Consider the following 6,426-nt stretch of genomic DNA (forward strand, 5'->3'; position numbering starts at 1 on the left):
AGATAATGATGCTTATAGATGATTAATATCAACATAATTAAGCTATCATTCAATTTTAATTTATTTCCATTGACATCAATATTTCGAACCTTGGCCATACAAATCTCATGGTTTTGCTTTTGGTTTCACCCAAAAGCCTCATTCTCTAGCCAATGTAAGACTTTTTGTTTGCACTCTTGCAACCCTGACAATCATCCTTGAAGAGTGTCACCTAGTCTTGTATCTATAATTATTGCTACTCCTGCCCAAGGTATTGGATGTTTGTTGACATTTCTATGGGTTTAATATTGACATGAGAGGTGATTAGACATTTTCATAGTATCACAAAACACTACAAAAAATAGGGCCTTTACCGACACATTTTTAGCGACTAACAGACTAGTGTGTCGCTAAAAATCACTATCAGCGACATAACTATAGACGTGTGATGCTAAATATTATCAGCGACGCAAAAAACAAATGAAGTCGCTGATAATATATTATTAGCGATAATAAGCCGCGTCGCTGATAGTATATTATTAGCGACATAAAACGGCGTTGCTGATAATATTTTTAGCGACACCGTTAATAATTTTATCAGCGACGCGCGATTACACTCACGTCGCTGATAATACTTTTCAGCGACGCCGTTACTAACGGTGTAGCTAAAAAGTCTGTTTACATCCCAACCTTTCTTCCCATTTCCCAAAACCCTCGATTTCTTTTCCTTCTCTCTCAATCCGCCGCCGCCGTTTGACTGTTCAATCCGCTGCCGTCATTCGACTTCGACCGGTCACTGCTGACGCGACCGTCGCTCATCGATGGTAATGATGTCGTTCCTCACCCATGCTGCCACCGCTGGTCCGGACGCCGCCGCACGTCGTGGATTTCTTCTCTTTCTCTTTCAATCCTCCACCGCCGTTCAACTTCGACCGTTCCCCTACTGCCGCGGCCGTTGCCCGGTGGTAGTACTGTCGTTCCTCACCCGTGCTGCCACCACCAGTCCGGACGTCGCCGCACGTCTTCTCTGTTTCGTACCACCGCCCCCATCGTTCGATCTATTTCAAACCACCGTCCACTGCCGCCTCCGAACTGTTTCGTACCACCGCCGCCACCGGTCACTCGTCGGATTAACCAGATCGTCCGCCACCACTACTGTCAGCGTTCATCACCGCCATTTACCACCGTCGTGAAGTATGATTTCGAACTCAAATCGTTTACTTATTTTTTCTCCAATTTTTAAATTTCGATTATGATTTTGCATGTGAATCTATGATTGTTTAAGTTAATTTTAACAAATTATGTGATGTGGTTCATTTTTTTAGAGAAATTATAGCAAATTAAAGAACAACAGCACGAGAATCTCTCATTGTTTACTACTTCAAAGAATCTTCTATTATGTTTTTTGAATAACTGTTTGCTATTTGAGTGGAAAAATTAACGGATGCTTACTTAATTAACATAACGTACATTACATTGATACTTCAATATCATAATCATAATGTTCAATATATTATTATTACGTTATCTAATTTTTAGTTTCATCCAAATGTTCAATATCATAATCATAATGTTGAATATATATGTACTAAATATTTTAGTTCCATATATATGTACTAAATATTTTTAGTTCCATATATATGTACTAAATATAGGTAGTTCAGTCCACTACAAAGAGTAAATCCAAGCTTAATTAGCCTCACCATTGGACATGTGACGCTAAAAAAGAAATAATAAGACCATCCACACATGATCTCATTAGATGAGACTAGATAGCTCGAGAAATTATAGAGTCTAGGAAACTTTTTAGGCTGCTTAAAATTTAAATACATGATATGAATAATGAAGATAAAAGAAAACTCTGACTCATAAGCTACTAGCCCGAAAGCCTATGAGGACTCACAAATAATCCTCCCCAAAATCACTCAATTTATATAATAGAACTCACAAATTAATAATTACCAACAATAATCTCATCTTCCTTTGATTCTTAATATTTGTTAATTAGGGGAAAAAACTATTTCATATATTTGAAAATTCATTAATTCATTTTAATGAATTCTAATCAATTTTCAAATTGTACACATAATATTGTTGTAAATCACTTTAGTTTTTAGCCAAGTGTAAGTTGCAATTATTAATTAACTAAAAGATATCTAATTCTACAAAAGATTGTTTTTGTAGAAAAGATTGCAATGAATCGAAATTGGATAACTTTGAAGAATCGAAGATGTAGTCAATACTCTGACGGGGTCATCAGTTTTATGGAAGTTGCTAAGAATTTTTTGGATGCAAAAGGAAAAACAAGATGTCCTTGTTCGAACTGTTTAAATGTCTTTAGGAATAAATTGAATGATATAGAGCATCATTTATTTAAATATGGTATGTCTCCGACATACCGTAAATGGACATTTCATGGAGAAAAGGTAGATGTTTCTTCATTCGTAAGACTCAAATCAAGGTTTCTTGCAGCTACATTTTCAGATTCTAGTAGACATAGAGAAGATGGAAATAATATAAATCAAGGAAGAGGTAGGAATAATGATGATGAGATGCGCCAGATGATGAATGACTTGAACGGTCCAATGTTTGAAGACATTCTTAGAGAATCAAATGAGCAATCTGAGACGAATGACTTTACTGAAATGTTACATGATGTAGACAAAGAGTTGTATCCAAGATGTTCAAAGTTTACATTGTTTAATTTTTTAGTGAAGCTTATGCACATTAAGGTTCTTAATCATTTGAGCGATAAATCATTTGATATGTTACTCCAATTATTAAACGATGCATTTCCAGATGGTGTAAGGCTTCCTAAATCAAATTATGAGGCTAAGAAAAGATTACGTGATCTAGGATTGGGATATGAATCAATTCATGCGTGTAAATATGATTGTGCTTTATTTTGGAAAGAATATGCATCATTAGACCATTGCCCGCATCGTGGAGAGTCAAGGTACAAAGTTAGTAAATCAAAAGGAAAAAAATTCTTCATAAGGTGTTGAGGTATTTTCCATTGAAGCCAAGGTTACAAAGATTATATATTTCAAAACATAATGCTGAGGATATGAGGTGGCATAAAGATAAAAGGTCTGAAACTGAAGGAATACTTTGATATCCTGCTGGTGTTGAGGGTTGGAAACACTTTGATAGTCAGTACCCTTCTTTTGCTGCAGATGCTCGTAATGTTAGATTGGCACTTTGTTCAGATGGTTTTAACCCATTTGGAAATATGAATTTATCGTATAGTATGTGGCCAGTAATGCTCATTCCCTATAATTTGCCTCCTTAAAAGTGTATGAAAGAACAATTCATTTTTTTATCTCTACTCATTCATGGGCTAAGATCTCCTGGTAAAAAGATTGATATTTATCTACAACCTTTGATAGATGAGTTGAATGAGTTGTGGGTGAATGGTGTCTGCACGTACGATAGTTTCAGTGCCTCTTTCTTCCAACTTCGTGCTGTCTTATTGTGGACGATTAACGATTTTCCAGCTTATGGTGATTTGTCTAGTTGGAGGACAAAAGGTTATAAGGCTTGTCCAGCTTGCAATGACGATACGAGTTCAATGAGATTAAAGAGCAAAATTTGTTTTATGGGACATCGTCGATATCTACCTCAAACACACACATGGCATAGGAGTAGGCAACATGATGGAAAACAAGAATTTAGAACAACTCCGAAGATATTATATGGAAATGAAATTACAAATCAACTGAATTCATTGAGTTTCCCTAAGTTGAGCAAACATTCTACAATAGTATGTGATAACAAACGTACACGGATAATTAACCAGTACAATTGGTGTAAAAGAAGTATTTTCTTTGATCTTCCGTACTGGCAAAATCTTAAGTTGCGCAATACACTTGATATGATGCATATTGAGAAAAACATATGTGATAATTTGGTTGGTACCATATTAAATATTGATAGGAAGACTAAAGACACCATCAAAGCCCGTGAGGACTTAGCAAATCTGAAAATAAGAAAGGAACTTCACATACAAGAAATTTGAGGCAGGCGTGTAAAGCCTCATGCATCGTTCACGTTAACTGCAAGTGAAAAAGTCAGTTTTTGTACGTTCTTAAAATCCGTGAAGTTTCCAGATGGATTTGCTTCAAATATATCTCGGTGTGTCAACGCAACTGAGGGCAAGATTACAGGTCTGAAAAGTCATGATTGTCACGTTTTGTTGCAAAGGCTTCTTCCAATTGATATTCGACCATATATACACAGAGACATCTATACAACTATATCAGAATTTTCAAACTTGTTTCATGATTTATGTGCAAAATCTCTACACATGTCAGACTTAGAAAGAATGCAAACTGATATAGTGTTCATCTTATGTAAGTTGGAAAAAATCTTTCCACCGGCATTTTTTGACGTTATGGTTCACTTAGCTGTCCATTTGCCGTGGGAAGCAAAGATTGTTGGTCCTGTTGGTTATAGTTGGATGTATCTCATTGAAAGGTATGAAAATTGGCCCTTATGCGTTGATTCACATTTTTTCCAATGTTGACTTTAAGTTCTACATCCTTTACTATTTTTTGTATTATAAGCTTGCGATATTTGAAGCAATATATTAGAAACAAAGTTCAGCCTGAAGGTTCAATTGCAGAAGCCTACATCATAAATGAATCTTTGACTTTCTGTTCTATGTATTTAAATTGAATTGAAACAAGATTTAATAGAAGTGAGCGTAATTATGATAACATCGATGATGTGGAGAACAATGGTGGGCTGTCGGTTTTTTCTGGATGTGTACGATTATTGGGTGGTAGCCAATTTCAACGCTTGACTTCTGATGAGCTAGAAAAAGCACACTGGTATATACTAAAAAAATTGTGATGAAGTGGAACCTTATCTCCAGTATGTATTTGTTTCTCCGCATAACTCGTATATTATAATTTGTTATTATGGCAAAATTAAGATATATTTCATGCTTAAGGAGCATATGAGTCTTCTTCAATCAAACGGACATGGTGATTTGTACAAGAAACAACAATTAGAGTTTCCTACTTGGTTCAAAAAAAAGTAGTCATATACTTGTAGTTATACGACTCTATTTTTTTTTCAGATATTGTAACTATAAATTGGTTTATTTGATTAGGCTCAAATATTGTATCGTGAAAAAGGGATTTCGGATGGGTTGTATGCCCTGGCCCTAGGCTCGAACAACGGTGTTCAAACTTACAGTGGGTGTATAGCCAATGGTATTCGATTTCATTCAAAAGAGCGCGATAGTCGTCGAGTTACTCAAAATAGTGGCGTTATGGTCCTTGGAGATGATGAAACCGGACAAATCAATTTCTATAGAGAGTTGCATGAAATAGTTAGACTTCAATATATCTACTCGAAGGCAGTGCTTCTTTTTAAATGTGAATGGTACGATACAAGTTCAAGAAAGGGCAGAATTAATGTATCTGATGGTTATACATCGATTAATACTCGTTATCCATGGTACAAAGATGAGTCATTCATACTTGCAAGTCAAGCAGTCCAGGTATTCTACTTAGATGATTACAAACTTGGTCAAGATTGGAAAATTGTTCAAAAACTTCAACAAAGACATGTGTGGGATATTCCAGACGTTGAAAATAATGAAACAGAAGAAGTAGTGATAGATGAATCTATTCGTACATGTTACCTACAAGTTGATGACAACTTGGATTCACCGACTTTTACTAGAGAAGATGTTGTACCTACGCCTATTAGAGATGAAGTAGATTTGGATAGTGACGATAAGTCATTTACTGACGAAGAAGAGTTCGATTTTGAGTATTCTAGCGATGATTCTGTAAGCTCAGATTCTAATATATTATTAGATGATGAATAGAGCGATAGTGACAGATAGACATATTCGTAAGTTGATAAAATTATACTCATTATTTAGTCTTATATTTACAATATTTATGTGTTTGATTTTGTTAATTATTATGTTACAAGATGTCGTCATCAAATCATGGACCAGGGAATTGACGTAGTCATATAGCGAATGTTGACAGAGTAGAGAATGCTCGCCAAGATGGCGTCGATCACCAAGCACAAAGTATGTATTGAGTTAAATGAACATCCTTTATAGTTCAAGTAAATTTAAATAAATTGATATTTGATATATTTTATGTAGGTTATGGCGTATCTAAGGGGAGAGGTAGAGGCAAGAGTCGAGGGCTCAATGTCGACATACATGTCAATGAGGACGGTTCTATACCAATAACTATCGAAGAGGAGGATGGCAAGCCAGTTTGTAGAAATAGGTCGAAACTGGTGACTCAAATTGGTATTTGTGTGCGGAATAACGTTCCTCTGGAATGTGCACAATGGTCGGATGTTAAAATGGAGACGAAAAATGAGATATTACAAAGAATTTGCGTAAGTTTGATTTAGTGGCTTTTTTTTAAATATCATTATTTCGTAGATCGTTAACACATTCTTTTGGTC

This window comes from Momordica charantia (genome assembly GCF_013281855.1).
Source record: "Momordica charantia cultivar OHB3-1 chromosome 8 unlocalized genomic scaffold, Mcharantia_2.0 BLBB01000008.1, whole genome shotgun sequence".
Lineage (NCBI taxonomy): Eukaryota > Viridiplantae > Streptophyta > Magnoliopsida > Cucurbitales > Cucurbitaceae > Momordica > Momordica charantia.